The sequence below is a fragment of the Nycticebus coucang genome, chromosome 11, assembly GCF_027406575.1.
Source record: "Nycticebus coucang isolate mNycCou1 chromosome 11, mNycCou1.pri, whole genome shotgun sequence".
Classification (NCBI taxonomy): Eukaryota; Metazoa; Chordata; class Mammalia; order Primates; family Lorisidae; genus Nycticebus; species Nycticebus coucang.
In genome coordinates this window covers 38,488,778-38,499,286 of record NC_069790.1, presented here as the reverse complement: position 1 = coordinate 38,499,286, position 10,509 = coordinate 38,488,778, and the positions used below count along the sequence as shown (strand labels likewise).

Sequence of the window (10,509 nt, the reverse complement as noted above, 5' to 3'; positions counted from 1 at the left end):
TCTCATTGGAAACAAAAATAGGACAGAAAAAGATTCATTTCTGTGAAGGATGATATGAAAAGTAGGAGAACCAGGTGGCTTCTCTTTACAGAATGGTGCTGAAATATAAGGCAATGAAAATGTTTTTAATGATTTTTTTTTTTTTTTTTTTTTACAAAGCACATAAAGTAACCAGTGAATCTGTGTGTTCAAATGTTGGTCAATGTAAAGATGGGATGAAAAGTCAGTGAATTAACTTAGTCCCCTCTGCTTTATTCGTTGTTTCATTATATTTTTTCCTTTTTGTTTGCATTTAAGTGAGAACAATTCAGAATATAAAGTTGTATAATCTTGATGGTTTTATACTAATTATTTCCATGTAATTTTTCAGACTTTTTTTTGTGGCCTCATGATATTTTTGGTTTGTTCATCATGAATGTTATTTCTTCTTTTAAAAATTTTATTGATAACTTAAAAATGTTATAGCTATGAATCTTTAGCTTTAAAAATAAGTAACCAGAGAGAATGGCCTTTATAAGCCAAAGTCAATATAAGATATCTAATTAGATCTAACTAGATGTCTTATAAATTTTTGCTCAGATTTATACTAAAATGCACTTGAAAGGAAATAAAGGTAACAATTGATGACTTCATGCTAAGAAACTTAAGCCTAGGTTGGTGTGGTGGCTCACACTTGTAATTCTACCCTGTTTCCCCAAAAATAAGACATCCTCCAAAAATAAGACCTACTTACAGGAAAGATAAGACATCCCCTGAAAATAAGACCTAGCACATCTTTGGGAGCACACCTTAAAATTAGATACTGTCTTATTTTCGGGGAAACAGGGTAGCACTCTGGGAGGCCCAGGCCAATGGGTCTCCTGAACTCAGGAGTTTAAGACCAGCCTGAGCAAAATCAAGACCTCGTCTCTACTAAAAATAGAAAAATTAACTGGGTGTGGTGGCAGGCCCCTGAAGTCCCAGTTATGAAGGAGGCTAAGGCAGGGGGATCTCCTGGCACTCTACTCAGGACACAGAGTGAGGCTCTGTCTCAAAACAACAGCAACAAAAAATCCTTAAGCCTAAATTAAGTCAACTTTATTTGATTACCCCTTAGTCTTCAGAATTTTGCCTGGTTCAACTGATTATGGTGGAGCACTAAAATTCTAGAATTGATTGACTCATTCATTCATTCATCCAGAGCATTTATTTAGTGCCAATACAAAAGAAGTATTCAATAAAAGAATAAAAGTTCATTATAATGTTTCATTCTTACATACACTTCCATACATGCATATTGCAGCCACGGGTTCCATACAGATTAAGAGATTTATATATTTTTTTATAATGTATACAGTGTGCTTTCGTATTTGTTCATGCATTTAATAAACATTTGAAGATCTTCTAAAAGCCAGGCATGGAGTCAGACTCCAGCAATATATCTATGGATAAGGTGAGTAGATTCTCAGCCTCCAAGAAGCTTATTTTTCTTTTTTGTTTTATTTTTGGCAAAAACATTTGAATTTTCTGTTTATTATTCATAAGTGATAATTTCTCAGCATTGCTTACGTATTTTCTTCGTGTTTTGTAATTTTTTATTAATAATTACTTCTTATTCATTGCAAGTCTCACAAACATCTCAGGTTGTTTTTAAATTTTTTTGGTTTTGTAATGTTCTTTATAAATAATTTCTTCACCACAGGGCCAGTTTCTGCGGAAAGCCACTTCACTGTATTGTTTACCTTCTTGGACATTCATGTTCCCGTCTCCTTTTCAGGCCCTGGTATCCTCTGTCTACTGCTTCTGGCCCTGGTAGCTCTCTTTTTAGACAAAGCGGCTTCTTTAGTACCATTATTTTGTTCTAAATAGACATCGATCTTCCTTGGGAAATCAGAACTTATTATGAAACTATCATCTGCTCCCAACTTGATATCACATTCACTGTGTTCAACATGTGCTGCATCCTCATCCTCTGCTGCTGACTCTTCAATAGGAGAAATGGATCCAGCATCATCCAAATATTTGTGCCTACGACTATCAAAATCTTCCTTTTCTAAATCTTCACCAGCATCCATTTGGTTCAAAGATTCTTTAACATAGTGCTCATACTTCAGTTTTTCAATGTAGTTGAAAAATCCTCTTGCAACAGCTTGCTCATAAGTTAAAATTTTTCTCCAAGGTAATGGGTTTTCCTTCATTCTTCGATTCCACAGATGGGAACCCAGGTCCTTTGTTAAATAGTTTCTTAACTGTTTGTGAACTTCTTGTATTTTTCCTTCCTTTTGGTCTTCCCCTTTTTCTTCCTGTTGGTTTATATTTCCTCTTTTTATGTTTACATTTCCTATTCTTTTTTTTTTTTTTTTGTGGAGACAGAGTCTCACTGTACCGCCCTCGGGTAGAGTGCCGTGGCGTCACACGGCTCACAGCAACCTCTAACTCTTGGGCTAATGCGATTTTCCTGCCTCAGCCTCCCGAGCAGCTGGGACTACAGGCGCCCGCCGCAACGCCCGGCTATTTTTTGTTGCAGTTTGGCCGGGGCTGGGTTTGAACCCGCCACCCTCCGCATATGGGGCTGGCGCCCTACTCACTGAGCCACAGGCGCTAGCCCTTACATTTCCTATTCTTATATCTATCAAAAATAGCTTCTAAAGTCACTGGTTCTATAGATGAGTCACTTGATGAATCTCTTGCTTGAACACTTTCAGGCAAAGGAACAAATTTTCTAATGGAGCTTCTTCGCCTCTGTTTAGGTGAGTAAGGAACACACTGCATTGTAAATAAGCTGCTACCAGAAGAGTTATCACTTTGATTTTCAATTTCCACAGATGAATCCAAGGTCACGTTGTCAAGAGAATCCATTCCTGACTCACCCATCACTTGCTCGTTAATTTTTGTTTTCTCTTCCAACCGCAACGGAGTAAAAGCAGAAGCTTATTTTTCTGTAAGAGAGACAGAAAATAATAATGGAACAGGTAACCAAGACAATTATATATTTTGATAAGTGACATGAAGGAAAGGTGCCCAGTGTGACTGGTCTTAGAAATTAAGTGTGGGTATGTGTGTGTATGTGAGATATGCGCGTTTTCTATATCTAGGGATGGGTATTTGTGCATGTGATATTGTGAACTGGGTAGTCTTGCAAGTCGTCACTTGGAGAGTGTGACATAGATCTGAAGAATGAAAAGAAAACAATCACATAGAAAGGCATAGAATGTTGTTCCAGAACTAATCCTCAGGATTTAAGATGACTCACAAGATAATTTTAGATTCGAATAAAGCAGAAGAGTTCATCTAGTCCTCCTGATGCTGCCAGACCTTAGATTACTTGACAAAGTTGCACTAACCAATACTAGACACAGGGACGGCTGCTGCTCCTTAAAGCAGAGAAAATGAACAGATCTCTTGCGTCTTCACATTTTCCATTTCATCTAAACTCAGTAAAGAGTTTAAAATTGAATATAGGTAAGTTGTCTAAAAAACTGTACCAACAACACATCTGAAAGAAACAACACAGCCAACTCTGGCAGCTCCTATTTTGCAGATTAGAAATTAACTGTTATGCTGTCAGGATGAAATGGTATGTTTTATTATTGAAAAGGCAGCTCTATTAGCTTCTTTGGGCCACAAGGGCCCATTTATTTAATTACTTCTTCTAGGACACTAAGTGGATCTCCAGTGATCAGGCCACATTATTGCACTTTAAAAGGTGAGCGATGAATTTAATTTCAGTGACAGCAATTCTCTACCTCCCTTCTTTCCTTCCTCCCTCCCTCCTTCTCTCTTTCTCTTTTTCTTCTTTCCTTCCTTTCTTTTCTTTTCTTCTCTTTTCTTTATTTTCTTTCCCTCTCCCTTCTTTCCTCCCTTCCCTCCCTCCCTTCCTTCCTCCCTCCCTCCCTCCTTTCCTCCTTCTCTCTTTTTTCCTTCTTTTCTTTTCTTTGCTTCTCTTTTATTTTCTTTCTGTCCCTCCCTCCTTACCCTCCCTCCCTCCCTTCCTTCCTTCCATAAATAAGGATATTGGACTGGGGGGAATCCATTTTCTTTTCATTACTGCTGAAAATGATAGCAGCTTTTTCCGATCACTTTCAATATCATAATAGAACTAGATGGAAAAGTGAGATAAATACTCTAAGTAACCCAAGACTTATTTTAGATTCTTTCCTGGCGTTTAAAACTTAATAAAGATTTTAAATGAGGTTTAAGACCAGAGAAGGAAAAGCATGTTGAAACTATTACATTTATAATCAAACATGAAAGCATAAATGGATTCTTATAATTAAACATGGTAGGTATAAGTAGTGTTTTATAAAAATATTTTCCTTTATGTTAACAAAGTTAAGGTAATGCTAAAATGAGTCAAGAGTAAGACAGGACAAAATAAAAATTAAGACATCTTGTAATGTAATTATAGGTCATAGGTAAATATCAAAGTGGGAGAGAAATCTATATTTTGAAGATATTTAATTATACCAGCAGATAGCTTACCAAACAGATTCTTTGTGTATGTAGTTGATATTTAAGTTTGCTAACCTATGATTGAGCAATTCTTACCAAAGGATTATGAATTTCATCCTTTAATTTTTAATTCTTAATTTAGCATGATATAAAGTGATAATAATTCTAATCCATTGAAATGAATTTCTGTTCCTACTCACTTTGGTTGGTTGGGACAAAAACATGCAATATTTTATATAAAAGCCTTTTTTAGACATTACTAGCTTTTAGAACTTTTCTATAAGATAGTTGGGAGATATTTATCACAAAAATCTCCCACAAATATGGTATTTCTCATAAATATCACAATACTTATCACATTTTTGAGTGAATGCAAAAACACATGGACAAGCGGACAGCCAAGACTTTCCAGGTTAACTTATAAAGTATAAGTCAGAACAGAAATCCCATGTATTCACTCTCATGAGCTAGTGTTTGCCTTCTAAACTTTGTCTTGTTGAGTTTAGCTTTGTGGCAATTGGCATGATTTGTACTCTTTAAATCATAATATATGGCAATTTAGGTAGCCATCTAAATTCTGGTTTTGTTTTTTTTTCTTCTAGCCCTTCTTCCTCATGGTGGAATGAAGGGGATGGATAGTACTTCTTATTATTAAGAGTTCTCATTTTTGAAACACAGGATCTGCCAAAAAAATTGACTCTGAAATTTATTAAGAGTATGGTTTTAAGAGAGAGAGAGATACATTCACATCATATAATACTTGTATTTATGGAGATGAAACCAAATATTAACTGTACTGTGCCTGTGGTATGGGACCATGGTACCTAAAACATGGAAAACACGCAGTAAAGATAATTCTTGTTACTTGCATTTACTGAGAAGGTAGAAAATTGTTGTTATTATTTTATAAATCATAATTTCCTCTAGTAGGGGGATTTAAATTTTAGCTTAATTATTAAAATGTGCTTTTTAAATATGCTTAAGTTATTTAAATATGTGTTTGACTTAAAATTTTTAAAAATCCTTCTTTCTTTTTCTTTTTTCTTTTTTTGAGACAGTCTCACTTTGTTGCCCTTGCTAGAGCGCCGTGGCGTCAAGCTTATAGCAACCTCAAACTCTTGGTCTTAAGCGATTCTCAGGCGCCCACCACAATGCCCAGCTATTTTTTTAGAGACACAGGTCTTGCTCTGGCTCAGGCTGGTCTAGAACTCCTGAGCTCAGGCAATCCACCTGCCTTGGCCTCCCAGAGTGCTAGGATTACAGGCATGAGCCACTGCGCCTGGCCCTATTTCTCTTTCTAAGTAGTAAAGATTCATGAGATTTCATCTTTGTGAGGAAAAAAAACCTTTTTTTTTTTCATTATTTTATTTATTTATTTTTGAGACAGTCTCACTCTTCGGCCCTCAGTAGAGCTTGGTGGCATCACAGCTCACAGCAACCTTAAACTCTTGGGCTCAAGAGATCCTCTTGCCTCAGTGTTTTATTTTTAGTAGAGATGGGGTCTCACTCTTGCTCAGGCTGGTCCTGAACTCCTGAGCTCAAACCATCTACCCACCTTAGTCTCCAGAGTGCTAGGATTATAGGCGTGAGCCACTGTACCCAGCAGAAAAAAACCTTTGTGATTTTTATTATTAAATCCAAGGATTCTAAGCTTTTGTATTAGGAAAAGTGTTTTTGTTTTTTGATTTTAATGGCACAATTAACATCATTTTAACTATTCAGTGTTGGTGGAAGTGTCCAAACTTTAGAACTATGTATTAGAACTTGCTGCTTGGTAGGGACCAACCAAAAATAAATTATGATTCAAGTAAACCGATTGCAACTTTTATTAAGCTTTTAAAATATTGTGGTCAAACAGGAAGCCCTAGTCTAAGGAACTAAAATTGATGTGTCATCTTGAATACCTGTATTGGACAAGTTTTGTTTTGTTTTTGTTTTATGTTGAAATTAAAATAAATTCCTATACCCCCCAAATATTAATGTTTTATTTATAACAATATATTAACCTAAAAGCAGAACTAAGTCACATCTTCCACTGACAATCACTGTCTACAAACTCAATACCTATCAGTTGAGTTGGTTTCATATCATTCCTTTGTAAAGGAATGTCTTTATTTCATAAATACTAGGCTTTAGTACCATATTCAATCATCATACAGGCTCTGGAAAGACACTTCTTGGTTTGTTTCTTTAAATACATTTTATTTGAGGCTGAGGTGGTGGATTGACTGAGCTCACAGGTTCAAGACCAGCCTGAACCAGTGCGAGACCCTGTCTCTAAAAATAGCCAGGCGTTGTGGTGGGAGCCTGTAGTTCCAGCTACTCTGGAGGCTGAGGCAAGAGAATTGCTTGAGCCCAAGAGTTGGAGGTTGCTGTGAGCTATGACACTACAGCACTCTACCGGAGGTGACAAAGTGAGACTGTCTCAAAATAAATAAATAAAATAAATAAATAAGTAAATTTTATTTGTCTTGTAACATAATTTGATTTGGTTGGTGGTTTGTGTGTGTGTGTGTGTATGCGTGTGTTACTATCAGGAGGTGGCCTCTTTGGGGACATGACATGGAAGCTGAGATCTAAAAATTGAGAAGGAATTAATTAGCTCAAGAAGAAGGAAAAGAGCAATTCAAGAGAAAAGCATGTGTAATGACCCCACGGCAGGAAACGCTTGGCATACTCAAAGCTATGGATGAAGGCCAGGAATGTTGGAGTCCTTGACCAGGCCAACTCCTGAACCTGGCTGGTAGATGACAAGCTATTTGCCTTGCTCTGAAAAGACATGATTTGGCTTCTGTGCGGTCCTGACTGGCTTCCAAGTATACAACACTTCCTCTTCCAATTTGCATAGGCCCTAATTCACAACATTGGACTGAGGGATTTCTGTTTAAGGGACTGCTCATGAGAATCTGACAGGCATGTGTGTCACAGCAGAACAACTTCATCTCCCTTCTGGAAACTTCCACCACTGCTTGCATCTTCTAGTTAGCAGAATAGGAATGTGAGGCATGAAAAGTGAAAAGAACTATGAAGAGGACATCCATCCAGATCTAGGCTTCCTTCCTTTTGCATAAAGAATGATAAAAATAACTTCTCTTTAGGACTGCAGCTGAGCTTAAAGGCCATTGATACTAAATTCAGTTCTTTGCTGTCTTCTAACATATCAACAAGAAACCTGCAACAGCCTTAGACAGAGGCACAAATGACCCAGGGTCTGAGCATATGTGTGAAACCAAACACTGAACAGAGGAAGTCACACATGTCCTCAGTGGGAAGTTAGAACTCTGTTGTTGGGCATTCATCTCCTTCACTTAAATAAATAAATGCAACTTCCAGCCAAGACCCAGGGACTTCCACAGAAATTAGTCATAGACCATTGGGTATGAATCCCAGAAAAAGCTCAAAGATAATAAAATCACATCCCCTCATTTTATATATAGGCAGTCCCAAAGAGGTTAAATGACTCTTTATCTACAGATAGAGATGAAATGACTTGCCTAGGGCCACACGGCTTGTCAGAGATCTGATAGGTGCAAAATCAACTTCTAATTCAGCTACTTTTCCATACCCTTACTGACCTCCAAATGACAAAGTTCTTATATGAACATTAAAAAGAAAAAAAATATTGAAAACAAACAAAATTATTTGTAAGATTATATCTAACCTGAGGCACCTTATTAAAAATTTCTCATTAGGAATAACTGAAATGCAATTAATAGACACAAATGCCAGTTTTTAAATTGTGAAAATACTGACCACAATGCGCTGACATGTTTTCTCATAATATAGAGAATGGCATGTGTTCCATGATCAGAGCTATACACTCCTCCTCCCTCATCCCATTCATCCTACGCATCTTTCCTTTTGGAGGAAATAAACTTCTGGCATTGTTTATCCTGCAGTGGATCTTAACCTCGTACTCTTAATCCCACCTTCAACATAGATCAGAGACGTCATGAACTCTCAAAATAAAACACCACAGCTAAAAATTCAAGGTAATTCAATTTCAAGAGAATTGGCTGGGTGGAAGTGTCTTAGCCTTATGGATCATGAGGAAAAAAGACCATGTCCTAATCATATTTTTCATCCACCTATTGTCTTTAGAAATTGGAAAGTAGACCAGTCATTAGGTAAGTTAGGCAAATAAATTTGAAATTGAAACAGGATGTCTTTGCTTTATTTGGCAATCCATCATTAGTAGATTTAGTCACATTATGTGGCCATTACATGTGCAGTTTTAGTGAAGGGACGGCTTCCTTCACATCCTAAGTGGACGCGGTGGGATGATCTGCCCATTTGTCTCTAAGACCTGGACAGTGTGTTTTGGCACAGTAGAGCAGATGAGTTGAGGGGATTTGCTTCAATGCTTCAAAGTGAACTTTAACTTAGATTATTTTCCTTCTGTTGCTTTTGTTTAGGGCAGATCATTTGAAGGAAGCAACACACACACCAGTAAAAATGCTCATGAATACAATATTAATTAAAATCTTGTATTATAGCATGGCAAATTTAGGCTTTGGATAAATGCAAATCTTCACATACCTCAGTGTCTTCAGTATATTTTATGCAAATCGCTGTTAAGAATAAAAATTCTAATTTCAAATGAAGAAAATTCATGACATGCATCTTGGGTTGCGGTTTAATCACTGTATACCCAGGAAGGTATCGACAGTTGTCCCGTGGAAGCTATTAAAGTTGCTGTCCAAGGTTAAATGAAATTGCAGTTTATCAGAGCAGCATTGAGAAAATAAGGGAATCTGTTCATGGCTCTTGATTAATGCCAAGCGTGATCAACACAAGGGGGTTCATTAAGCTATACATCATGTGGGCAATTTAACATGTCATCGCTCCTGCTGTCTGCTGTGACTGTGCACAGCCCCAAGTTTCAAAGTTGTGTCTCAGATGCCACTGAGCTCTACCCAGAAGCATCACCCCTTGCTTCTTTTGCTGTACGTTTTCCATTATATGTACTTATTATTTTAAGATACTTGAAGCATTTTATATAAATTATTTAGTGTTTGGGGCAAAAAAATGTATCTTAACTTTTTCATGGGTTCTCCCTACACTGCATAAAATAAAACTTATTAGAAACTCTTCCTCTTTTGAATTCTTCTTTTCCTTATTACAGATGTCTTAAAATCCGACTGACGTGGGAAAAAGTACAATCTTAACTCAAGCCAGGGTCCTCTTTAATACTCTCATTTATTAAGGCTCTCATTAAAATATAACTTTCATAATATATGTTTACAAAAAAATGTTTCCTCATCATTCTCTCTTCAGGAGTTTTCTCATTACTGTCTGCTTATGTAGTATCCATTTTTAATGTCGATCAGGTTTGGGCACATATTAACTGCGAAACTGGGGCTTGCGGTAGATTATTTGTAATTTTATTATGTATTGGAATGCCATTTTAAAATAATTGTTATTGCAAACATTTCCATGTCATTTGGGAAATAAACCAACCATGGTAATTGATGGAATGCTTGGTGTTTCTGTATTTCAGAGACTTATTTTTCAATGATCTTCATTTTTCTAGACATGATCAAGCATTTAAAAGCCTAAGAGCTATGATTTTGACTTCTAATTTTACTTATTTTTTTATTAATTTGCTTTAAAAATTTAAATTTGCTAATATTATGACTATTGAATGGAATTTGACAACTTATTAAGGAAATAAAATATTTCCATGTAAAAGACTAAAGAGCTATAATTTATCATTTCATGTTATTTATTTGTTATCTAATACCTGGAATTCAATATAATCACACTTTATCACTCTCACTTAAAAGGAGGCTCTTCCAGTCACAGAAGATTTATGAGACACAATGAACTAGAGCACAAGATCTCAGCCACAACATCAGTGGTTGCAAGGAAAATATGACCCCATTATGTGCAACCTTAAAATCAGAATTTTAGCTGCAGGAATCTAGTGAGTAGTGTCCTCGCACTTCTTTTACAAAACTGTGAATACACATCAGTAATCTGGACAGATCTCTAAAACTTCCTAAAATGTCCCAGTATGACAATTGTATATTGATGACTATGGCTTATAATTTCCCAGTGTTTAGATTTATATGTCTA

The 10,509-nt window shown here is 36.3% G+C and overlaps 1 pseudogene; it reads right to left on the bottom strand.

Moving 5' to 3' along the window:
- Positions 1–1,733: 1,733 nt before the first annotated feature.
- Positions 1,734–2,853, bottom strand: LOC128598301 (TATA box-binding protein-associated factor RNA polymerase I subunit D-like; annotated as a pseudogene).
- Between the last annotated feature and the right edge of the window lie 7,656 nt (positions 2,854–10,509).